At 40.1% G+C, this 26,745-nt stretch overlaps 1 protein-coding gene and 1 long non-coding RNA gene across 3 annotated transcripts in view; both read left to right on the plus strand.

Moving 5' to 3' along the window:
• Nucleotides 1–26,745, plus strand: part of ZNF609 (zinc finger protein 609) — a 226,580-nt gene that overhangs the window by 172,199 nt on the left and 27,636 nt on the right. The window lies entirely within an intron of this gene.
• LOC116590692 lies at nucleotides 18,048–20,506 on the plus strand. The gene is made up of 2 exons (XR_004285707.1): nucleotides 18,048–18,084; nucleotides 20,404–20,506. It is a non-coding gene; the product is annotated as an uncharacterized LOC116590692 (long non-coding RNA).

Raw genomic sequence — 26,745 nt, forward strand, 5'->3', positions numbered from 1 at the left:
TTTCAGTTGTGTGTTATATACTTTAAAGACTCAAGAGAATGGTTTATTATATTTACCTGTATACTTAACATTTCTGTGGCTCTTTCTTCATTCCTGGTGTTCCAGTTGTCTATTATTTTCCTTTTGTCTAAAGAATCTAATTCTTTTGGAGCAGGTTAATTGGCTACTAATTCTCTAAGAATGTCTTTATTTTACCTTAATTCTAAAAAACATTTTTTCTGGGGGCACCTGTGTGGCTCAGTGGGTTAAAGCCTCTGCCTTCAGCTCAGGTCATGATCTCAGGGTCCTGAGATCCAGCCCTATATCAGGCCCTCTCCTCAGCAGGGAGCCTGCTTCCCTTCCCCCACCGCCCCGCCCCCCCCCCCCCCCCCCCCCCCCCCCCCCCCCCCGCCTTTCTGCCTACTTGTGATCTCTGTCAAATGAATAAATAAAATCTTTTTTAAAAAAAGATATTTTTTTCTGGATATAGACATCTAGGTTTACGTTTCTTCTTATAATTTAAAATTGCTCTATTTCTTTGTACAGCTTCCATTGTTTCTAAGAAATACACAGTCACTTAAGTCATTTTTCCCCTATAAGTAATGCGTCACTTTCCTCTATTTGATTTCAGAGTTTTTCATTTTGATTATGATGTGTGATGTGTCTAATGTGGATTTCTTTTGTGTTTATCCTGTTTGGGGGTTTACTTACTTAACTTCTTGAATCTGTAATTTTCTTTTTTCAAATTTTTAGAGTCTTCAGCCATTACTTGAAACATTTTTTTCCATTCCACTGTCTTTCTCCTGCCCTTTTAGGAGCACAGTAACAAATATAAACAGTCCTTATTAATTTCCACCTGAGATTCCTGTGTGCTTTTTCTCCTTTATTAGACTATAAGATAGCTGAAGTCAGGAATTGCATTATATATATATCATTTTATTTCCCCCAAGAACTAGTTCAGTCTTTTCACAAAAAGTAAAATAACCAGTAAATATTTGATTAATAATAAAATTGTTTGTGCCTTGTGCTTTTGTATTTCAGGTATGTACATAAAAATCTAATTTCTTGACAACTTCTCTTGGGTTCATTTGGGGTGTGTGTGTGTGTGTGTGTGTGTATTTTTTTTTTAAGATTTTATTTATTTATTTGACAGAGAGCGATCACAAGTAGGCAGAGAGGCAGGCAGAGAGAGGAGGAAGCAGGCTCCCTGCCGAGCAGAGAGCCCAATGCGGGACTCGATCCCAAGACCCCGAGATCATGACCTGAGCCGAAGGCAGCAGCTTAACCCACTGAGCCACCCAGGTGCCCCATCATTTGGTATATATTGAATAAAAATAATGAGGGATTTTGTAATCCTTACTTACTTCCCTCCTCCCTCCCTCCCTTCTTTCCTTCCTTCTTTTCTCCCTTTCTTCTACCTTCTTCCTTTCCTCCCCTCCCCTTTTCTCCCACTCCCCTCCTCTTCCTTCTTTTCTCCTTTTCCTTCCTTTCCTTCCTTTCTTTCTTGTGTCTTCTACCACCAATCTTTGGAAGTTTCAAAAATCAGAGATAGAACCTTAGGTATTTTCAAAGGAAGTGGTTTGAGGTTATATTCTGAAGAACTTGAGCATGGAGAAGCAGTCATAAGAGGAATATGGGGTGCTGAGTGGGCAGACCCCAGGCTCTACTTCTGCTACCCCACCAGATGCAACCCAGAATAGTTATACTTAGGGGTGATTTATATGTTAGGCCTCTTTGTGAAACTATATTTGAAGGGGATTCTGTTGCTAGAAAAAGTTTCTGTATCATTTATCTGGGTTCACCTTCCCTCTCCAAGAATATCACTCCACTCAAGATTATCAGAAATACCAAAAAATATCAGAAAGACAGAAATTACAGGGCTGTAGAACCATGTTTTTGAAGCTGAAGCAGGTACAACTCCCTTGTATGTCATGAAAAGCTGTATGATAAGTTTGGTCTATCTTCCAAAGCTAAATTCCAGCTTAAAGATTTGGTGGGGAGGAGGGAGTTTTTTTTTTTTTTTTTTATTTTTCCCCTTTTTTTTTTTTTTTTTTTTTTTTGAGATTTTATTTATTTATTTATTCATGAGAAACAGAGAGAGGGGCATAGGTAGAAACAGGCTCCCCAAGGAGCAGGGAGCCTGATGTGGGACTCAATCCGAGGACCCCAGGATCATGAACTGAGCCAAAGGCAAATGCTTAACCGCCTGAGCCACCCATGACTCCCAGTTTCAATTTTTATATCCATTAAAGGTTTGTTATATATAGGCACAAGCAGACATAAAAAGTCTATGCATCCCCATCTCCACATTTTTATTCAACAGCTAAGAATGTCAGGAACTGTTTGAAAGTAACTGTTTCAAGGACTAATAGTGTCTTAAAGGCTTAATAGTACAGACCAGATATCTGAACTAGTGTCAAGAGAGTTGGGTTCCAGAGCAGATTGTACCATTAGCTAGGTTGTATCATCTTGGGTAAGTTTCTTAACTTATCCTGGCCTTAGATTTCTAATTTATGGGGGTCTGGATTGGTCTGCACTGTTTAGTAAAATGTTTTTGTTGGAAAAATGCTGTTCAAAGTGGTAGTCCAGTCACATGTGATACTGAGCACCCTAAAATGTGGCACATGATACTGAGGGTTATTAAATTTGTTTGTTTTAAAGATTTTTATTTATTTGGCAGAGACACAGAGAGAGAGGGAACACAGGCAGGGGGAATGGGAGAGGGAGAAGCAGGCTTCCTGCTGAGCAGGAAGCCTATTTGGGGCTCCATCCCAGGACCTTGGGATCATGACCTGAGTCGAAGGCAGTTGCTTAATGACTGAGCCACCCAGTCACCCTGAGGGTTATTAAATTTAAATGGTCACATGTCGCTAGTGGTTTACTGTATTGGGCAGCATAGGAGCTAGAAGAGCTTTACATTATATATACTCTAAAAGTGCAAATATACACTGTAATATAGAAAGAAGGGTAAGTATGTGGGAGGATGAAGAGGGTGGGTAAGTAGCTGACATCTGCACAGACCCAGGGTGACTTCTATGACTCTGGTCCCCGTTACCTGGGAGAACATTTGGCCCTGCTTCAAGCTCAGTGGTTGAGCCTTGTGCTTTGGTCTGTGGGTTGCAGTTTTCTCATTATCAGAGTAATAGGCAGTGGTTTTGCTTAGCAGGAAGTTAGTTTGCCTGTGGTAGCTCCACTGAGAACCTGCCTCAGCAGTTCTTTTTCCTCATCTGATTGCAGATCCCAGCTGCGGGTCTTTATCCTTCTTGCTAAAAAGAAGGGGCTGTCCATTCATCATCTTTCATGGAACTGATAACCTTGGTAGTTACCCTTGGTATATTCTGTGTGATTCTGATGTAGGAAAGTATGTGTTTGAACCGTGAAGTACCTAATTTTATATATTTATACTGGAAAGTTACACTTGTTCTCAGCTTCTGATTTTTCTTTTATCTAGGCTATAATTTACAGTCCTTCACCTTCAGTCTTGCCTCAAGCCGCACTTACCTTGAGAAAGAGATGGTACACAGTGACCAAGCTTTGTCCACTGCTTAGCTAGTTGCTTACTAGCCTGACTTCCGCAGAAACAGCTCCACCAATAGCACAGTCATAGAGAGTCTAGCAGCCATTGTCTGGCACCACAAATCTTCATAGCAACAGACCACCACATGGCAACAGCAGTCACACAAAGGAAACATTAGGGAAATCGATACTTACTTTCTCCCACCCCTCCCCCACCCAAAACATCAGCCAGCACATTTTTCCCACCTAGCAGCTTATTCCCAGGGGATGCTTTAGGGCAGTTGCTTGTCTATATACCCTTGTGGATTATGTTATCTGCCTACTGTCATATACTTAAATCCTGAAGCCCTAAAGATCCTAAAGACTTTTTTGAGTTTCATAAGCAGGAGAGAGATGTCCTTTTGTGCACTGTCACCCCCCACCTCCCTCATCCCTGCAAAGCACAGTGGGGTAGTACAGTTGGCCAGACTGTGGACTTGGCAGATAAGCAAGGTTGCTTCCAATGAGATTCTTTTGATATTTCAGTTGTTACTTTAAGATGGGTTCAGAGACAGACCTGTTTTGTTATTAATGTCATCCTTTAACAAATAATTTAGTTCCTAATACTTATCTGTGAAACCCAATAAGTGATACCTAGGCAATAAAATACAGTCTGGTATAAACTGGGACTGATCACTAGCCTCAGTTAATTTAGCTTTGGCTTATGATTCCAAGAGGTAAAAGGGATAAGGTTGTTTAACTGGTCCGGGTCATAGTGTCCTCATTTGTAAAATTGGGAGGTTAGACTACATATCTCTGCACTCCTTCCAGCTGTGATATTTACAGTTCTGTGATCATTTGTGTAGGACAGACAAGAGAACTGTCTTTGTTAATCACTGGTTGTGGTGAGATCTGCTGGAAGATGTTGTTGAACCCTCTGGTCTCAGTGCTTACACTGCTAAAAACAGGTCCTGGCCCTGCCCTGGTTGATAAAGCTGCTGTAACAATGATGGGCAGAAGCTATTAACAAACTTGGCAACCAGCCTTTTCTCCCACAGCAGTAGTTTTCAGACCAGTTCAGTCAGGCAGAGCTTTGCTCCCAGGTCGCTGCTGCTGCCTCTTAATGATACCAATAAGAACTCCCTCTTCCTCACTTCTCCCTCTCTGTCTCTGACTGCTTTATGAAACAAGAGGCTATTCTGCACCTCTTCTGATACTTCATTATCCTACCTCCCTCAGGCTTTACTGAACAAAGAAATCATAGGGCATCAACTTTATAATTTAGGCAGCTGGAGATCATTTCCCCAGGATAGGGGTGGGTAGGTAGCTCATTCCCCCTGGCATGAGGCAGCATTGCTAAATGGCCCGTGTTTTGTCTGCCAGGCTTAGGCTTTGTTAAGCCCATTCAGCGTTCTCTGTATTTGAGTTAAATTATAGAGGCAAACCAAGCCCCTGTACTTTTAGGAGGGTAGGGGTTAGGGAAAAAATGGAAAGTGTGTCATTTATAGGCCCTGCTACTTGCTAATTGCTCAAGGAATTTTTGTTTAATCCACTGTCACTGTGCTTACTCCTGCCAGATCCTTTATTTCCCCTAGTTGCTGCCTTCATGGCCTTCTCCATAGCAACAAGCTCTGTGACAATTCCTCTATGGTGAGGAATTGAGTAGTTCCCCCTCCCACAAGCTGTACTCTGTTTTCTGTTTAGTATGTCTTTAAAAAGCCTAAAAGACTTTATGGAATACTTCTCTACCCCCACTGAACTCAGTACCAAATGTAACTTTTTCACCCTGAACTGTTTCAGTGAACAACCTGCCTTCTTATTTGACTCAGACTATGCCCATCTTTTGAAAAATTTCTTGTATCATTCAGTACATGAAATACTGTGCATATTCCCATTTACCATGCTCCCCTCTGCTTTTCAGCTTTTAGCCTGCTCCTTAGAATCATTCTATTAAACAAATCTCATAATCTCATAATCTCAAATGGAGAAAGAATGGATGAAGAAAGTAGAAACCCTCCCCGACCATCCCTCAGGCACAGTTGTGTTAGAGTTGGTCCAGTACGGAGTTTGGGCGACTGCCCAAAGCAGAGAACTAGCTTGCTAGTATAGAACCAGCTGATCCTGCTACTGATGTACAGGAGTCAAAAACCTAAGTGTTTTTGTTTTTAAGTTAATAGGTCTTATTGAACGATAATAGAAATAGAAATATGTGCACAAATCATAAGCATGCAGGTCATCACATTTTCAAAGTGAGCCCACTTCATGGTATCAGTACCTAGATGAAGAAATGCATTATTACCACAACCTCAGAAACCCCTTCATTCATCCCTTCCAATAGCTAACCCCTTCAAAAAAAAAAAAAAATCAGTTCTGACTGCCAGCATCATAGATTAATGTTCTCCATTTTGAACATTATATAAGTAAAATCATTACAGTGTATACTTTTTTAGTTCTAACTGTTCAACATTATGCCAGTGAAATTTATCCATGTTGTTACACGTAGTGGTACTTTGTTTATTCTCATTATTTTATTGTATTTGTTATGTAAATGTAACACTATTCAGTTGTTGATGAGCATTTGGATTGTTTGCAGTTTGGGGCTGTTATGCAAAACACTGCTGGAAAAATTGTTGCATATGTCTTCTGAGGAATATATATACACATTCCTATTCTGTATATACTTAGGAATGGAATTCCTGAGTCCTTAGGTGCACATATGGTCAGCTCCAGTGGATATTGCCAGTTTTCCAAAGTGTCTAAACCAATTTATACTCCTCCTTCTGATTAGAATCCTGGTTGCTTTGCATCCTTATCAACACTTGACCTTACTTGTCTTTTTCATTTTAGCCATCATGTTTGGTGTATGTGTGATACTAATTTGCATTTCCATGAAGATCATGAAATCAAGCTCTTTTCATTTGCTTATTGGCCATTTGGAAATCTTTTATGAAGTGCATGTTCAAACCTTTTAACCACTTTGGGATTCGGTTGTGTTTTTTCTTACAAATTTGTAGGAATTTTTTTGTATATTCTATGAGCTCTTTATCAGATACATATGTATTATAAATGTCTTCTTATTTTGCATCTTGCCTTTTCTCTTAACTTTTCATGAATGGAAGTTCTTCATTATTATAAAGTCTAGTTTTTCTTTTTTTCTTCTATAGTAAGTGCTTCCTGTCCTGTTTAAGGAAATTTTGCCTTTTCCAAGGTAATAAAGATATTCTTTCCAAGGTAATAAAGATATTCTTTTACGTGTTTTTCTGAGAATTTTATTTTTTTTTTAATTTTCATATATAGATTTGCAGTCTATCTGAGATTGATTTTTGTTTAGGGTATGAGTTGGGATTCAAGATTCTCCTGTTTACATATGGTTGGTTACCTAATTGACCCAGCACCTTATTGAAAAGGCCACCCTTCCCCGCCCCCCCTCGCCGCCCCCCCCCGCCGCCGCACTGCAGTGTCACATTTATTATGTCAAGTGACGTAGGTGTGGGTTTATTTCAGGACCCTGTATTCTGTTCCGTTCATCCATTTGTCTAGCCTTATATCAGTACTACACTGTCTTTTTTTTTTTTTTTTTAAGATTTTATCCATTTATTTGACAGAGAGAGATCACAAGTAGGCAGAGAGGCAGGCAGAGAGAGAGGAGGAAGCAGGCTCCCCGCTATGCAGAGAGCCCGATGTGGGACTCGATCCTGAGATCATGAGATCATGACCTGAGCCGAAGGCAGAGGCTTAAACCACTGAGCCACCCAGGCACCCAGTACTACACTGTCTTAATAACTATAGCTTTATGAGGCTTGGTATCTAGTACTGTAAGCTTTATTGTACTACTTCAAGATTGCCTTGGGTATTCTTGGCCTTTTGCATTTTCATATAAATATTAGGATCAGTTTGTGAATTTTTATGACAAAAAACACCCTGCTGAGATTCTGATTGGGATTACATTAGATCTACAGATAAATTTGAGTAAGACCCAAAGTTTTATCCTTTTATTTAAGCTAGTGTTACTCAGTTGGGGATGGCAGGGTGGTGCATGAGATCAGAGCAAGTCTGTGATATCAGTTGGGGAGCTTGTTTAATTAGAAGATATGTTGACATCCCTTACTCCTAATGTTCTGAATTAGCAGGCTCAGTATAGAGCTTAGGTATTTGTTATGAAATGCCTTCCCAAAGAATTATAATTTGCTGCCATCACCACTGTGTTCCACCCCCCCCATTTGAGAGCCACTGACCTAGACTATAATCTTGGCTAGCAGCAGTAATTCATTGAGGCTAACTGAGGTAAAAATCTGACTGATTTAAGCAATACCAGGTCTGCTTTGGGGGCTGTATTTCCTAAGGCTACTGTAAGAAAGTACCAAAAACTTGGTAGTTTAGAACAAATTTATTATCTCATAGTTGTGGAGGCTAGATGTCCGAAATCAAGCAGCAGGACTACTCTCTCTGATATTTTAGGGAAGAATGCTTCCTTGCCTCTTCTAGCTTCTGGTGTTAGCCAGTAATCCTTGGCATTCCTTGGCTTATACATGTCATCACTCCAGTCCCATGGCTGACTTCTCTCTGTGTGTCTTCACATCTTCTTCCCTCTGTGTGTCTGTTAGTGTGTCCAAATTTCCCCTTTTATTAGGACACCAGTCATATTGGATTAGAGCCCACTTCAATGACCTCATTTTAACTTGATTGCCTTTGTAAAGACCTTGTTTCCAAATAAGATCACATTCTGAGGTGTCAGGCGTTAGGACTTCAGTTCAGCCAATTGAGGGGGACACAATTCAACCCAAAACAGAAGCCATTGAAAATTTCAAAATAATTGTCACAAGTTAGAGAGAGGAAGGAAATCCAGAAGTGTTTATAATCCTAAGAGACGCTGCTTCCCAAAGCCACTCTGGGCAGAAGATCATCCACTCTGATCTCAACCATTCCTCTCTCTACATCACTATCTCCCATCTTTTTTGGCTCTGAGAACTACAATGTGGTTTGGTTCTGCTCTGTTAACAAAGCCTGAAAATGCCAAGTGGAGGTTACCGAGAAAGAAAAAGAGGCTTCAGCAGTTAGCTGTTTCTGTCAGCCTATACCTGAAGAAGGCTGAAAGGAAAAGTGTCTCTCGTAGACTAGCCCCCAGCCATGTTCTTATCCTGGTTCTTCCTGTTAGGCCATAAAGCTGTAAAACCATGGACAAGTGTGATTCCATCTCAGCCTCAGGCAAGTATTTCTTCAAAGCTGTCACACCGAGATGATACCATCCCCTCTTATTTCCAGTAGCTTTCAGACAAGTACTCCAGCTGGACAGCCGAGGGTGTGATGACCTCTGCTGAGCTGCCTCCCAGTGTGGGTATAGTGTGTAGTTACCTCAGCCAGAAGAAAGGGAGGATGTGAGATTTCAGGGTGTGGTGAGCCAGGCTTTGTTGCACTTAGACGAAGTTTCCATGGTGTGGGAACTTAGAGATGGGAGGAGGGTTCATATTAGATCTTTACTGTTCCTCCCCAGCCACCCTGTCCCCATAGTCTGGGTGTAGAGTGGCCTACATTTGATAGATGTCCCACTTTGGCCTTATATCTCTATCCTATACTGGTTCTCTGCATGTTTTTCCTTTAGCAATAACATCTACCTAACCAACTCCCCAAATTGGTGCTTGCTTGACAATGGTTTCAGCTGGCCTTCTATATACTTTTGCTTGAAATTCGGTGGAGAGAAAATACCATGGTCATGTAAAAATTGTTCCAGCTTGGTGGGTGTTACCTTGTGCTTTCTTGGCTCATTCAGCCCAAAAGGATCCCAGAAATAAGGGCTTAGGATTTTTATTTCCTGTCAATCCCAGAACTGAAGGCAGAAGAAATTGAAGACACCATTTTCTATAGCAGTGGTTCCCAGATTTTGCTGCACATTAGAATGTGGGGGCAGGGATTTAAAGACCTGGTGCCCAGGTCTTGCCCAGTTAAATTAAATCACAGTGTATGCAGATGGGAACCAGGTGTCAGTATTTTTTTTAAAGATTTTATTTATTTATATAAAAATAAATAAATAAATAAATGACAGAGAGATAGAGCCCAAGCAGGTGGAGTGGCAGAGGGAGAGGGAGAAGCAGACTCTCTGCTGAGCAGGGAGCCTGACATGGGGCTCGATCCCAGGATCCTGTGGTCATGACCTGAGGGGAAGACAGACACTTAACTGACCAAGCCACCCAGACACCCAGGTGTCAGTAGTTTTTTTTTTTTTTTTTTTAGATTTTATTTATTTATTTGACAGGCAGAGATTACAAGTAGGCAGAGAGGCAGGCAGAGAGAGGGGGAAGCAGGCTCCCCCCTGAGCAGAGAGCCCGATGCGGGGGCTTGATCCCAGGACTCTGGGATCATGACCTGAGCTGAAGGCAGAGGTTTTAACCCACTGAGCCACCCAGGCGCCCCAGTATTTTTTTTTTTTTTAAGATTTTATTTATTTGACACGGAGAGAGAGATCACAAGTAGGTAGAGAGGCAGGCAGAGAGAGAGGGGGAACCAGGCTCCCCGCTGAGCAGACAGCCCCATTTGGGGCTCGATCTCAGGACCCTGAGATCATGACCTAAGCTGAAGGCAGGGGCAACCTACTGAGCAACCCAGGCGCCCTTAAGGTGTTGGTATTTTAAATCATCTGGGGTTGTATCCCATGTGCCCCAATTTGGGTAACCACTGTTCTATGAACTTCAGACATTTTGGCTGAAGACTTTATTCCAAATTTCTTTATATAACTTCAGAGATTTATACTTAAGAGTATTAATAAAGGGCTCCTAGGAGATACAGATCCTCTTTGGAAGTATATTCTCTAAGGGAATAATAACCACACTTCTGTCTTTGGGTTTCTGGTTTTGGAAGACTCATACATGAGTTGATCCTTCCCTACAGTCGGATATCTGACTTGCAGATGAATGGATTGCCAGGATAAGTGAGATTTAAAAAAACAAAAAACAACAACAACGACAAAAACACCTGGAGATAATTGCTGTTAAGCTGATCTGAGGTTCTGCCTGCTTGAGATTTGGTAGGACATAAGAATTTATAGCATAGTAAAGCATTCTCTCCAATAATTTTCACTGCTGTAGACAAATTTGGGACCAGAGTTTTAAAATATGACACTCTTGGGACGCCTGGGTGGCTCAGTGGGTTAAAGCTTCTGTCTTCGGCTCAGGTCATGATCTCAGGGTTCTGGGATCGAGCCCCACATTGGGCTCTCTGCTCAGCCAGGAGCCTGCTTCCCCCTCTCTCTCTGCCTGCCTCTCTGCCTACTTGTGATCTCTCTCTCTGTCAAATAAATAAATAAAAATATTTTTTAAAAAATAAATAAAATATGACACTCTTTATCAAAGTTCCTTATATTATTACTGGTGAACCCATAAAAAAGAATCGTTTTCAGAATGCAGCCGATTTAGGGAAAAAATCTTAGGTAGTAGATGAATTACAGATGGCCCTAATTTTCCTTAGTCTTTTCATTTCTTAAAATGACTTCCTTGCATGAATTTCTAATTATATTCACCCTTTTCCTACACCTCTGGTTTGAACTTTAGTCCTGGAATAAACAGTGCTTAAAATTTGCCTAATCTCTAATCACAGGACGAGATTAAACATTAGACAGTACACCAGAGATCAGCTGTGAGAAGTAATGATTCCTATATTCCGCCACTTACAGTTTCCACTGATGTTGGAGTTTCAGATCAGCTTTCCTCATAAGCGTATCCCTCTGTAACTCTCCTCTCAGTCCTCCCATTTTCCTGTGGTTTACTACTCCAGCCCAAGATGCCGCTATACTTAGATCTTTCCAAAAACTGTGACTGACTAACTTCTGCTCCACACCTATCTCTATAGAGAACTAGAAAACCTGAAGTTAGTACTGACTGGGATTCAAGACATTTCTTGTAGATGCATCCTCCTCCTTCTTGCCCCCATTCCCAATACCAGTTGACAAACATGTCTGTCATTCTCATTTAGAAAGAAATTAAACCTATGCAAAGCCCTCTTAATAGACCCTTGATCATTTAGTGGTGGCTAAAAAGACCTTTGGCCCATATAAGAAGTATGGGGAGTAATAAAGAGGGCTTTACCGGGAAAGCAAAGAGAAGAGCACACCAGAAGGCATATTTAATTTCCAGAGAACAGGACTACATTGTACCACATTTGGGCATCAGTGTAAAAAGTGTTAGCAATGACCGTTAGTGTTTCTTGTTAACCACTCCCATTAGCACTGGCCATTAGCTTAGCTCTTTTCGTTTCTCTAACCACACTAAGGAAATACAGCTTCCAAGGGAATCTTTCTTAAGGTGACAAGCTTTTTTAAAAAAAGAAGGAGAGGGGTTCCTCAGTGGCTCAGTCGTTAATACTCTGCCTTCCTGCCTTTGGCTCAGGTCATGATCCCAGGGTGCTGGGGTCAAGCCCCACATCGGGCTCCCTGCTCAGTGGGAAGCCTGCTTCTCCCTCTCCCACTCCCCCTGCTTGTGTTGCCTCTCTTGCTGTCTCTGCTCCCTGTCAAATAAATATATAAAATCTTTTTTAAAAAGTGGGGGAAGGAAAGGAAAAAAGGGTCTTTTAGGGGTACCTGGGTGGCTCAGTCAGTTAAGTGTCTGCCTGTGGCTCAGGTCATGATCCTGGGGTCCTAGGATCAAACTCCGTGTTGGGCTCCCGTGCTCAGCAGGGAGCCTGCTTCTCCCTATCCTGCTCCCCCTGCTTGTGCTCTTTCTCTCCCCCCATCAAATAAATAAAATCTTTATAAAAGAAATATTAAAAAGGGTCTTTTAAAAATAACAGATGGTAGAACTAATGTTTGCACACCCAGGAATAAATCCCTTTACCATGGCTTCTGCCTTGAGATGTGAGTCTTAGGAGTCAGTTGTAAATTGCATAGAACATATTAAATGGTTTGGTACCAACAGGCTCTTGTTATAGGCCCACTTGTTTTTAAACTGTGCAAACAATCTGATATGTCATCTATCAATGGTGAGCAAAGTTGATGAGTTCTTGATCCAGTGGGTAACTTCGTTTTTGTTGTAAAAGTTATTAAGCTGATGGGGCGCCTGGATGGCTCAGTTGTTTAAGCGTCTGCCTTTGGCTCAGGTCATAATCCCAGGGTCCTAGAATTGAGTCCCACATCGGGCACCCTGTTCAGCTGGGAGTCTGCCTCTCCTCCCTGCTTGTGCTCTCTATCTTGCTTTCTCTCTCAGATATATAAATAAAATCTTTTTTTTTAAGATTTTATTTATTTATTTGACAGAGATCACAAATACGTAGAAAGGCAGACCAGGGGCTTGGGGGGAAGCAGGCTCCCCTTGGAGCAGAGAGCCGGACGCGGGACTCGATCCCAGGACCCCCGATCATGACCTGAGCTGAAGGCAGAGGCTTAACCCACTGAGCCACCCAGGTGCCCCAATAAATAAAATCTTTAAAAAAAAAATAAAAGTTACTAAGTTGAAAAGTTGAAATAGAGAAATTTTTATATGTATCTTTAGACCAAGAGATCCTCTACAAAGTCACATCTAATAAGAGGAGGCATGTGAATGCCTCAAAGTCTTCATTTTGAGCTTTTCTATACTGTACTTTGAATACATGATGAGGGCGCCTGGGTGGCTCAGTGCATTAAGCCGCTGCCTTCGGCTCAGGTCATGATCTCAGGGTCCTGGGATCGAGTCCCGCATCGGGCTCTCTGCTCGGCAGGGAGCCTGCTTCCCTCTCTCTCTCTCTGCCTGCCTCTCCATCTACTTGTGATTTCTCTCTGTCAAATAAATAAATAAAATCTTTAAAAAAAAAAAAAATAAATAAAAAAAAAAAAATGAATACATGATGAGAGGTAGTAAGCTATAATTTCCTTCTGCATTTTCTAGCCCACTACTAGCAACTATTATTTTGTCTTTTTTTTTTTTTAATTACATTTTTTACTGAGTTAAAAATGCCTAGTTTCGGGACACCTGGGTGGCTCAGTTGGTTAAGCAGCTGCCTTCAGCTCAGGTCATGATCCCAGCGTCCTGGGATCGAGTCCCGTATCGGGCTCCTTGCTCCGCAGGGAGCCTGCTTCTCTCTCTGACTCTGCCTGCCACTCTGTCTGCCTGTGCTCGCTCTCACTCGCTCCCTCTCTGACAAATAAATAAATAAAATCTTAAAAAAAAAAAAAAAAGCCTGGTTTCGTGGATAGGACACCAAAAGCATGGGCAATAAAAGAAAAAAAAATAGTTAAATTTGATTCCATTGAAATTAAAAACTTGTATTCATCAAAAGATACTGAGAGTTAAAAAGACAACCAACAGAATGAGAGAAAGTATTTGCAAGTCATGTATCTGATAGGGGATTAATGTCCACAATATATAAAGAACTCCTGCCACCCAACAACAAAAATACCAAACAACCCAATTCAAAACAGAGCTGAGGAGGAGCACCTGGGTGGCTCAGTTGGTTAAGCGTCTGCCTTTAGTTCAAGTCATGATCTTAGATTCCTAGGATTGAGCCCCAAGAGTCTGCAGAGTTCCCTGTTCAGCGGGAAGCCTGCTTCTCCCTCTCCCTCTGCCCCTCCCCGCCCCCTACACTTTCTCTCTTGCTCACTCTCCCAACTAAATAAATAAAAGTAAAAAAAAAAAAAAAAGGCAGAGGACTTGAATAGACATTTTGCCAAAGAAGATCTACAGATGACCAGTAAGTGCACAAAAAGATGCTCAGCATTCTTAATAACAAGGGAAATGTAAATTAAAACCACAGTGAGATACTTCACACTTACTAGGAGGGCTGTTGTCACAAAAAGAAATAGAAAAAGACAATAGCAAGTGTTGGAGAGGATGTGAAGAAGTTGGAACCCTTGTGGATTATAGATGGGAGCATAAAATGTCATAGCCATTGTGGAAAACATTGTGGTCATTCTTCAAAAAGTTAAACATAGAATTAACCTATGATCCAGCAATGCCATTCCTAGATAGAGACCCCAAATAATTGAAAACAGGTGTTCAAACAAAACTTGTACATGAATATGGACGGAAACAACCCAATGTCCACCAACAGATGAATAGATAAACAAAATGTGTATACTTTCAATGGGATATTAATTCGGCAATGAAAAGGAATGAAATATTGACACATGTTACAATGTGGATAAACCATGAAGATATCATGCTAAATGAAATAAACCAGACACAAAAGAACAAATAATATATGATTTCACTTAGATGAGTTATCTAGAATAGGCAAATTTAAGGAGACAGAAAATAGAATAGAGTTACTAGAGCTAGGAGTCAGAGGGAATAGGGAGTTTTTGTTTAATGGTCACAGAGTTTCTGTTTGAAGTGATGAAGAACTTTTGAAAATAGGTAGTAATTATCGTTCTCAAAAAAACTGATAAAACTTTTTATAGACAATCTGGGAGAAATCATAAATTATAAAGAAGAGAGAACTACTATTAGGATTTTATTGTATTACACATACTTTTTTTTGTTTTAGTTTTAACAAATTGGGACCTGTCTCTGTGTATTTATATTTGTAATCTTTGTTTATGGATGAATATATAATGAGCATTTTACGGTAACTTTTTTTTTAAAGATTTTATTTATTTATTTGAGAGAGGGAAGAGAAGGAGATCACAAGCAGGAGAAGGAGCAGAGGGAGAGGCAGAAGGAGACTCCTCACTGAGCAGGGAGCCTGATGCAGGGCCCCATCCCAGGACCCTGGGATCATGACCTGAGCAGATGCTTAAGGCAGATGATTAACCAACTGAGCTACTCAGGTGCCCCCTCTCCTATAACATTAAATTGTCTCCTGTAAAGTTGTTTAAAAACCACACATTCTATATTAAAGGATGTGTCATGGTTGATTTAATCAAATTACATTCCCTTTTTTTTTTTTTCATGACTTTAAAAAAGATACTTCTGAAAATCTTCAGCCCTTTAAGAACTTAGCTTTGTTTTTCATATCATCAATAAAATACTCACAAAGGGAAACACATTATGTGTCTCATAATAACCTTCCAGCTTTGCACTGTTGAATTTCTTCCCCTAGCTCTTTTTCCTGTTTCTGTCCTCTTGCTGCCTTTTACTTTGACATTTTCTTTTTTGCTTCTTGCCTCTTCTGCTCTTTGCCACCAGTATGCGGCTTTATTGCTGCTTCTGTTTCTTTTCTGGCAGAGAGAGGTCAAACATAAAATCAATAACCTCCTTCTCAGCCAAAAATAAACCTACAAGTGTTGATGTCTTTCACTCTAGTCCACAATTTTATTCTCAAGTGCAGTACACAGACCATTTAGTGTTTTACACCTGGAAATGTGGGCTGCTGAGAACCAAGAAAGCATATCCTCATCTTGTGAGACAACATAGTTAAAAATACAAGCTTTAGAGTGAGACTGATTTTGATTCAGATCCTGGCTTTGTATCTTATTTAGCTGTGAAACACAGGAATAGATTGTCTAACCTTACATTTCTTCACCTGTGAGATGGGAATGATAATACTTTGGAGATTGCTGAGAGGATTAAATATGAGATAATATATGGAAGACTTGGGCGCCTGGGTGGGTAGGTTGGTTAAGCATCTGCCTTCAGCTCAGGTCTTGATCCTAGGGTTCTGGGATCAGGCCCTGCCTCAGACTGCCTGCTCAGCAGGAAGCCTGCTTCTCCCTCTCCCTCTGCCCCCACCACCCAACCTACTGGTACACTTTCTCTCTCTCTCTATGTCAAATAAATAAAAATCTTAATAGATATATGGAAGACTCTTCATAATAAATGGTAACTTTTTAATTAAAAGCAATGCTTTTTATTTTTTATTGAAATATAGTTGACATGCGGTGTTATGTTTCAGGTGTACAGTGTAGTGATTTGACAGTTCTATACATTATGTTATGCTCATCATGATAAATGCAGTTACCATCTGTCATCATACATTATTACAATACTATTGACTGTATTCCCTATGCTGTACTTTTCATCCCAGTAAGTAGTAACTATTATCTTGAAAACCATTAAGGATAAACACTGTACACTCGCATCCCACTACCTACCCCCCCCCGCCAAAAAAAAGTCAGAAAAAGCAATAAGAGATTTTTTTTTTAAGATTTTATTTATTCATTTGACAGAGAGAGATCACAAGTAGGCAGAGAGGCAGACAGAGAGAGAGGAGGAAGCAGGCTCCCCGCTGAGCAGGGAGCCCGATATGGGGCTCAATCCCAGGACCCTGGAATCATGACCCTGAGCCGAAGGCAGAGGCCTTAGGCGCCCCAAGCAATAAGAGATTTAACAAGGGACTAAGCATCTTTTTCTATTACTAGGCCTCAGAAACTTCTTCCACAACTTTAGTGGGATTTTATTAGTGCCTACATCTCAACTGAGTGAGCGGACTCAATGTATGGTAACAGTTAAGTTCTAGGATGCTACTGATGGTTCATCTTATAAGTAGAAGAGGAAGATGGATGCTTGTTGCAAATTCTGCAACAAATTTTATCTGGCAGCATGACATAAATAAAAGGCAAGAATTTGAATTGACTCCAGTTCAAACTTACTGTCAGACAAATTCAGACATTTGCTTTTAAATGTGAGCCCAGTGAAGTAAAATATGTATAGTGTGTTTGGTTTTTACAGTCAGTGTTAACCCTTAGATGAGTCTTGAAAAGGTAGAATTGTTGTAACATTAAACAAAGCATCAGAAATACAGGATTCAGTTTAGCTTATTTGTGGTTTCTTTAAAAATTCTAGATCTTTATACTACATTTTAGTAACATAAAGTCATTATTGCTGAACTTTTTTGAACCCCAGCACACATACACACAGCCTACCCATGCTGCTAGAAATTTGGTGAACCACACAGAGATGAGTGTCAAAAACTGATTCTTTCAAAGATTTTTATTCTTTTAAAGAAGGAAGAGTAAGTAGTTGAGGAGTTCCTATTCTGCTGTCAGCTCATCAGCCAGAGAGATGAAATGTGGTTCCTATCTAAATCCTCTGTGATGGGCGCCTGGGTGGCTCAGTGGGTTGGGCCGCTGCCTTCGGCTCAGGTCATGATCTCAGAGTCCTGGGATCGAGTCCCGCATCGGGCTCTCTGCTCAGCAGAGAGCCTGCTTCCCTCTCTCTCTCTCTCTGGCTGCCTCTCCGTCTACTTGTGATTTCTCTCTGTCAAATTAATAAATAAAATCTTTTAAAAAAAAAATCCTCTGTGATGAGTTAAGCCTGTATTGGGGTTATTCATTCTGTTCATTCGTTACTGAGTACCTGCTAAATATTTATATAGAGAAAAGAGAAAAATGTAGATGTTATCTCTTCTAATACAGCATCATTGCGGGGGCAAGGGGGTTGGAGAAGTGTAGGTGCCACTTTTTATTGTTTACATGTATGCATGAAATGGCACAACATTCAAAAGGTACAAAAAGGATAGACAATAGAAAGTCTTCCTCCCCTGTTCAGAAGCTCACCTACCTTGAGATGACAAGAGTTATAATTTCAAAGTGTAGTTATTAATATCATATTTTAAATCAGAACATTTATTTAGAAATAGAAATAATAGAGCAGGCACAGGGATACATTTTGGGATATCAGGTAAATTATAAAAAGTAAATCATTAATTTCTAAATCAAATAAGTTCAGGGGCACCTGGGTGGCTCAGTTGGTTAAGCATCTGCCTTCAGCTCAGGTAATGATCCCAGGGTCCTGGGATTGAGCCCTGCATCTGGCTCCCTGCTCCATGGGGAGCCTGCTTCTTCCTCTGCCTGCCATTCCTCGTGCTTGTACTCTCTCTCTGTCAAACAAGTAAAATAAAATATTTTTTAAAATTAAAAAAAAATTTTTTAATTAAATAAGTTCAGTCACAATAGACAACATAAAATTTGTATCTGGAAGTCTTGGGATTTAGGATCAAAGCTAGATTAAATTTAGAGGAGGTATAGAAAATCCATAGGTGGGACGCCTGAGTGGCTCAGTTGGTTAAGCAGCTGCCTTCGGCTCAGGTCATGATCCCAGCGTCCTGGGATCGAGTCCCACATCGGGCTCCTTGCTCAGCAGGGAGCCTGCTTCTCCCTCTGCCTCTGCCTGCCATTCTGCCTGCGCTCGCTCTCTCCCCCTCTCTCTCTGATAAATAAATAAAATCTTTTAAAAAAAAAAAAAAAAAAGAAAATCCATAGGAAAAAGAAATCTGTAAGCAAAAGTTACCTGTAGAATAGGACAACCATGTGTTAAAGGGAGAGAGATCCTCTTTACAAACTCCAGTAAGTTGTCTTTAACATCTCAACCTCCTAAAAGTAGGAAGCTGAGGAGTTGGGAATCAGTAAAGAGAGAGAAACCATTACACAGAACTTTGAAAAAGGAGACTATAAAACTTTGAGGAAAAACCTTTCAGGATTTACATCTTCACCTGATACTGAAAATAGCTAACATGATTAGATAGATGATAGAATACTCTTTTAGTGTCCAGTATGTATATTGGGGTTGATAAGAGGGCAATTTTTTGCCATTTACTTAAAACTAATAAAAAACTAAAGATACTCTTTAGTAATGGCCCAGTAGAACCAGTTTGGCTGTCTAGAAACAGACCCTTATTTATAAGCTAACCAATGGAAATGGGAAGGATCTTTTAGTATTAAGTATTGGGGAGATTCTCTGTGAAGGAAAAAAAAATTGACTTAGAGACCCATGTTTGTTTATCTAAGTTTATACAAATATGTACATATCTAAAATCATCACATTTTATACTTTAATATCTTACTATTTTATTTGTCAATTATACCTTAATTTTTTTATTAACATATAATGAAACATATTTGTTTCAGGGGTACAGGCCTGTGATTCATCAGTCTTGTACAATTCACAGCTCTCACCATAGCACATACCCTCCCCAGTGTCCATCACCTAGCCACCCCATCCTTCCCATATATCTTAATTTTTAAAAGATTAAAAAAAAGTCCAAAATAGATAAGTTTATTTGTATGTATGTGTTTATACATATAAACATGCACATACACATATAAATTTAAGATTTATTATAAAGAGATACATGTTTGTTTGATTTTTATAAAGCCACTTAATTAAAATAATACATAAATTCCAGATTTCTAGATGAAAAGGCTAACCATAAAAGTAGTGGAAGAAATCACAAAGAAAAAAGATCTACCAATTTGGTTACATTAAAACCTTTACTAAGTCAAAGAACATCTTGAACAACTTTACCTCAGGCTAGTCCTGTATACTTCTAAATGGGGTGGAATAAAAAGAAATTTATACCCTGTCACATTTTTGCCATGTAATGCCAAATAGGCAGCTTTGTTTTCTAAGATTTATGGAGTTGTTTTTTCACATTTGCTTTGTTTATGAGAGCTCCTTTTCAGGAAATCTTATAACTGATTATTTTCAAGTAAATATAGGCAAGTAACTATACCACCAAATAGTGTGTATGAAGAGCCCTATTAATAATGCATTCAGCAGATGCCATACAATTGAGAACTAAAAGAGATCACTTTTGGCTAAATTATAGAGCTCAGTTAGTTTTCAGCTTTTCCCAAAAGGGTGACTCTGGATAAGGTGAGCAATTCACACCAGCTCTTTATTAGCTTAGTAGTTATTTTTTAGCTTGGAGACCAGGTAACTGAAATTGATGCCTAATTTTATGCTCTTATTAGTTAGGAACAGTGAACCATTGCTCAGCCCATTCATCACTAGCATTGGAGGGAAAGATTGTGACAGAGCTGTCAAGAGGATTATACAGGGAGAAAGCATCTTTAATGGAGCAAGGATATAAAATGACCTAAAGGTTTGTAAGCTGTCCTGGCAGTAGTAGCTGATGGAGGCGGCCCAGGTAGAAGTTTCTCTTAGGTGTTCTCCAGATACCAACACGGGAGTTTTCTAGAGATGCTCCCCGCTTGTTTTGTTTCTATTCACAGGGTATTTTTTAAAAGCAAACCAAAAAGGGGCACCTGAGCGGCTCAGTTGGTTGAGTGCCCAACTCTTGATTTCCGCTCAGGTCATGATCTCAGGGTCATAGAATCAGGTCCCAGTTCAGCTCCTCACTCAGTGATGAGTCACTTGAGATTCTCTCCCTCTCTCTCAAATAAACAAATCTTTTTTAAAAATACACAACACCTCGGGGGGCCTGGGTGGCTCAGTGGGTTAAGCCTCTGCCTTCGGCTCGGGTCATGATCCTAGGGTCCTGGGATTGAGCCCCGCATCAGGCTCTCTGCTCAGCGGGGAGCCTTCTTCCTCCTCTCTCTCTCTGCCTGCCTCTCTGCCTACTTGTGATCTCTGCCTGTCAAGTAAATAAATAAATCTTTTTAAAAAACCAAACACAACACCTCCTAACATGAAATCCTAGAGTTCAGTTCATATCTCTCTATCTCTGCGTCATATTACCTAAGATACTGAAAGTCTGTACAGAATGAACAGTGTGGCTGTTCCTAAACAGGGATTCCATTTGGTCCAAATACCTAATAATATAAACAGAATTTAGGGTGTATGTTATATGGATGTCCAAAGATTTTAATTTAAGCCAATCTTTAAAAACTTCTTGCTAGTCTCTAAACAGCCCCTTATTTCCTTAAACAGGTTAGAATATTCATTACCTACTCTATGCATTCCTGTTATATGTTAGTTTAGTAGTGGTAAACATTGCTGGTAATAATGTCTTCTGCTTTATATTAAGAGTTTTGCCTATTGTACTTAATTGTAGGTTACAAACTTTCTGGAAGCAGAGACTGAAAATTATTCAGTCCCATTCCTCTGCTTCCCAACAAACACCAATACCACATTGCTTTGAATTTATAGCTCTTTGTAGATTGGATGAGAAAACACTGGTGTTTGAGTTGTCTGTGGTTTTAATTTCTTAGCAATGTCCAGGATTTCTCACTGTCCAAGACTAGGAACGAAAGGGCAATAAAACTGGTAGAGGAGCTATTAGGTGCTAAGGAGTCATAAATTACCTCCTACCCTTTATATAATTTTGAAGGAAACTTCAGTTATAAAAGATAATATGATTGCTCTAGCACCATCTAGAGGAAAGTCTAAAAATGTTTAAAACTTTATTTTACAACTTTGTATTAGTTCATTTAAATCTAGATGCCACATCCTTCCTGTCTTTTCTCTTTTACTAAATATATCATGTTATGGCAAGGTATAGTTCAATCAGCTCTTCAACCAAACTTTACTCTGTCTTTATCCATTGTTACCTGACAGCATGTTATTTTTTTTGAGTGTTTATCTGTTCCAGCTAGACTATAAAATACATTAGGCTAGGATAGGGACAATGGCTTCTACCATAGCCCCTAACTACTGATAGGAACTTATTACATATTTATTATTAAATGATAGGTATAAACATTACAGATAACCTTGTGGGTTATATATAACAATAAAGATTATTCTTTATTTTTTTTTAAGTTCTTATTTATTTGAGAGAGCACTAGCAGAGGGAGGGGCAGAGGGAGAGGAAGAAGCAGACTCCTGGCTGAGTAGGAAACCCAATGCAGGACTTGATCCCAGTACCCCGAGATCAGAACCTGAGCCAAAGGCAGCCACTTAACCAACTAAGCCAACCAGATGCCCCAGTATAGATGATTCTTAACAACATAGTGCCAAGCTTAAAAAAACAAACAATGAAATCCGTAACATAATCCTATATATGTAAGTTAAAATACATGAAATAAAAATAATATACATTTTGTATGAATATATACAAACAAAAATGTGTACATTACATATAAAGAATGACTGTTGGGAAGAAGGGGCATGGGAATTGTGTAAAATGAGTCAAGGGATTATTAACAAAGAGGCTGAAAACCATTACCATATTTAGAAAATAGTAGATGAGTAATAGTTGTTGGGGGAGGGTAAATTAAGCAACCCAGCACAAACCAATCAAGTTTTTACCTTATTTTCTATCTGTAACAATGGATTAGTGCACCAATCAAACAACTAACAAGTATTTATTTAGCATCAAGTATTAGACTGACTGACTTTATAGTCTTTTCTTAATCTCTAACACAGCCTCAGCTCATCATTACATGACTTCACTCTTCCTTACAGGTGCTGTGCTCATCCCAGATCCTCTTAAGATTTACAAAATCCTACTTATTCTTCCTTCTTTGATCTACGTACACTTCCTGGCTCTACCACAGTATGCACTTTTTTTTTTTAAGATTATTTATTTATTTGACAGAAATCACAAGCAAGCAGAGAGCGAGCGAGGAGGGGGGGAAGCAGGCTCCCTGCTGAGCAGAGAGCCTGATGTGGGGCTCGATCCCAGGACCCTGGGACCAGGACCTGATCTGAAGGCAGAGGCTTTAACCCACTGAGCAACCCAGGCGCCCCAGCTTTTTTTTTTATTCAGCATTTTTAACTTATGATTTTATGTATATTCATTTTTCTTCCCCCACCACCCCAAAAGAGTAAAACTGTCAATTCAGTAAAAATTTTGAATTTCCAATAGCACTTGGCACAATGATGGAGAATAATAAGTGATACGTATTTGCTGGCTAAATGCATGAAAGCAGTGTATGAAGTAGATTAATCTGATAGTGATTTACCAGCTGGATTGACAAAAAGAATTAAAACCTGGAGTTAGGGACACAAGTCAGAGGCTATTGTAATAGTCTACAGTTGAGTTAATAAGGACTTGGACTCTGATGGTTGTGGTGGGAATGGAGAAGAAGACATTGAATTCAAGGAGTTCTAAGCCAGAATGACAGGCCATAGTGACTGACTGTTATCCAGATGCCACTGAAAGCCAGCTCTGCTTCCTCCCCTTTCAGCCCCTGATCCCTTCTAGTTATGCCGAAGTTCCCTGCTTCCTTTCCAGATCATCAGTTGCCTCTTCTCTTCAGGTCCTGAATTCTCATAATTTAGGAGAATTCCAGCTGGACATGCCCATCTCCACAAGGCAAAACTGACAGCAGTGGTAGAACTGGCCAGTCCCCAATTTTCTGTCTCCCGGCATGAAGGTAGCAACAACTCTGTTAACATCTCTATAAAAAGGCAGAAATAGGGGTGCTTGGCTGCTTCAGTCTGTAGAACACGCGGCTCTTGATCTGAGGGCCATGATTTGAAGCCCCACAGTAGGTGTTGAGTTCATTTGAGGAAAAGAAAAAGGTTGGGGGGGTCTGGGTGGCTTAGTCAGTTAAGCATCTGACTCTTGATTTCAGCTCAGGGTGGTGAGATCAAGTCGTGTGTGTGTGTGTGTGTGTGTGTGTGTGTGTGTGTGTGTGTGTGTGTCAAAAAAAAAAAAGAAAATGGCATCAGTTTTTGTTTTTGTTTTTTAAGATTTTATTTGACAGAGACACAGCAAGAGAGGGAACACAGCAGAGGGAGGGGGAGGAGAAGCAGGCTTCTTGCACCCCTGGCAGAGCAGGGAGCCTGATGCGGGACTTGATCCCAGGATTCTGGGATCACCACCCGAGCCGAAGGCAGATGCTTAACGACTGAGGCACCCAGGCGCCCCCTAATATGTTTTATACTCAATATTCCTTTCACTCTTAATAATTATTAAGTGGGTTTCTGGCTGGCTCATATGGGAGAACATGTGACTCTTGATTTCAGGTTTATAAGTTTGATTACTAAATAAGTATATAGATAAATATTAATGACTTCTAAGAGCTTTTGTTTATTGATACTATAGCTCGATGTTTATCATAATAGGAATTAAAATTGAGGAACTGTTAAACTACGTATTTATTAACACATTTAAAAACAATAGTAAAAAAAACCTATTATATGTGAACATTGTTTATGAAAAATATAGTTTCTAGGGACAACAGGGTGTCCCAGTTGGTTAAATATCTGGCTTCGGCTCAGGTCACAATCCCACCCTGGGATTGAGTCCTGCATCAGTCTCCTTGCTCATTGTGGAGCCTGCTTCTCCCTCTGCCGCTATCCCTGCTTGAGTTCCCTGTCTCTATCTCTCTCTCACACACAAATAAATAAAACCTTACTATATATATATTTTTTCTAAAATAAAAATATTTAGTGAGAAAAATGTTTTGGGTTTTTTTTAAAGATTTTATTTATTTGACAGACAGAGATCACAAGTAGCAGAGAGGCAGACAGAGAGGAAGGGAAGCAGGCTCCCTGCTGAGTAGAGAGCCCAATGTGGGGATCTGTCCCAGGATCCTGGGATCATGACCTGAGCCGAAGGCAGAGGCTTTAACCCACTGAGCCACCCAGGCGCCCCAGTGAGAAAAATGTTTTAAATGTATTGACAAATAATTTAAATGTATGACCTAATAGAAGATAAGCTGGATTTTCATCTATACTTTGGTTTGTCAAAATACGTTATGCAGCCTCTGAACAACTCTTACGCAGGAGAGAATGAAAATAATAAGATAAATTTGTTTTAATATTATAATGAAAATAGGTTTGACTTTGCTGACCCCTTGAAACTGTCTTTGGGACTCCCCAGGGTCCCTGAACCACACTTGGAGAACCACTGCCTTAAACAATGCTTTTTAGTTTCTCTAAGAGAGACCTAAAGATGTATGTTTCATTTTGTAGCCATGCCTAGGCATTCTTGGCATCTGTACTGAAACCCTCATTGCCCATTGGTAGAAATAACATTCTTAAAACAGGGATAAAAACAAGTCTTCAGTTTAAAAAAAATTATTGGATATTGACCACATACACGTATAATACGACATTCAAAGCTCGCTGACAAACTTAGTTGTAGGGAGTCACCAGAAATGATTTATCTGACTGATTCCTTTGTCTACCAGTCATAGAATTTTTCCCCATGAACTTTTTTTGCTGTTGTTAGTTTAGGGACACCTGGGTGGCTCAGCTGATTAAGCAGCTGCCTTTGGCTTAGGTCATGATCCCAGGGTCCTGGGGTTGAGTCCCACAATGGGCTCCTTGCTCAGCGGGGAGCCTGCTTCTCCCTCTGCCTCTTCCTACCACTCCCCCTGCTTGTACACTATCTCTCTCTCTCTCTCTCTCTCCCTCTTTCTGACAAATAAATAAAATCTTTAAAAAGATTAAAAAAAAATTTTTTTAGCTATCTCTATACCCAACTTAGGGCTTAAACTCACAACCCTTAGTTGAATGCTTTACCGATTAAGCCAGCCAGGTGCCCCTCCCCATGAACTTTGAATTCAAATATAACAGAGTCTTAAGAGAATCATGACATTAATGGATATAGAATGTATGTAGCCCAGAAGTCAGATAAGAGGACTCATAGGGCTAATGATTGAGCTATCTGAGTGTTGACTCCCTGATTTCCTCTAGAGTAGATTAAGAGAAAGAAGTTGGGTGAGATACAAAAGTTGGTGATAAGGGAAGGATTGCTACTGTGAAAGGTAGACAAATCAATGACAAGAAAAAGTTACTGCTAACAACCAGAAAAGAGATGGAAAAGCCAAACACAAAAATCCAACAGAGCAATTTGGTTACAATTAATAGAGGGTTATTAACTCTTAATACTCCAACCTTTTTAAAAATAGGTCTGTTTTGTTTTGGTTTGTTTTTTAAGTAAACTCTACCTCCAGCATGGGGCTTAAACTCATGTAACCCCAAGATCATGCTCCACCCACTGAGCCAGCAAGGCACCAAACCTTTAAAGGGACATCTCTTTACTGCATCATAGATAATTATATGTAGTATAATGCACTGGGTCATTAGCAAAAAGATTAAAATGTCTTCTGTATATGGAGAGTCCTCAGCTTATAAATGGCTTGTATTCCAGAGTTAATCTTCAAAACATTTTGTGGGAGGACTCAAACCATTTTTCTGTAGAAAGTTAAATGTTATTTTGGGTCCCAAACTGATATATATATATTTTTTAAAGATTTTATTTATTCATATGACACAGAGAGAGAGAGGGATCATGGACAGACAGAGAGGCAGGCTGAGGGGGGGAAGCAGGCTCCCTGCTGAGCAAGAGAGCCTGATGCAGGCCTCGATCCCAGGACCCTGAGACCATGACCTGAGCCGAAGGCAGAGGTTTAACCCACTGAGCCACCCAGGCGCCCTACTTTTTTATTTTATCTGTTTAACAAACAAGTTCTGAGTGCCTAATACCAGTAAAATATCTCAGTTAGCTCTCACTTAGAGCTTTGTATCAGTGGAAGAATGCATGCTGAGGCCAAAGTCTGGGCATGTATACTGTCTCCCTCTGGCTTCCATCATTTCCCTGCATGGAGTTAGGGGTCGGGAAGCTATGGCCTCAGCGCCAAATCCAGTCTGCTGCCTGTTTCTGTCCCTCAACCCCTGATCTACTTGATCTGGCCTGCCTTCATGTCTCTGACCTCATCTCTTTGTCTAACTCCCCTGTATCCTCATATCCATTTTGCCGTTCCTCAGAACATGTGAGGCACATTCCCATTAAAGG

Source organism: Mustela erminea, chromosome 5, assembly GCF_009829155.1.
Source record: "Mustela erminea isolate mMusErm1 chromosome 5, mMusErm1.Pri, whole genome shotgun sequence".
Lineage (NCBI taxonomy): Eukaryota > Metazoa > Chordata > Mammalia > Carnivora > Mustelidae > Mustela > Mustela erminea.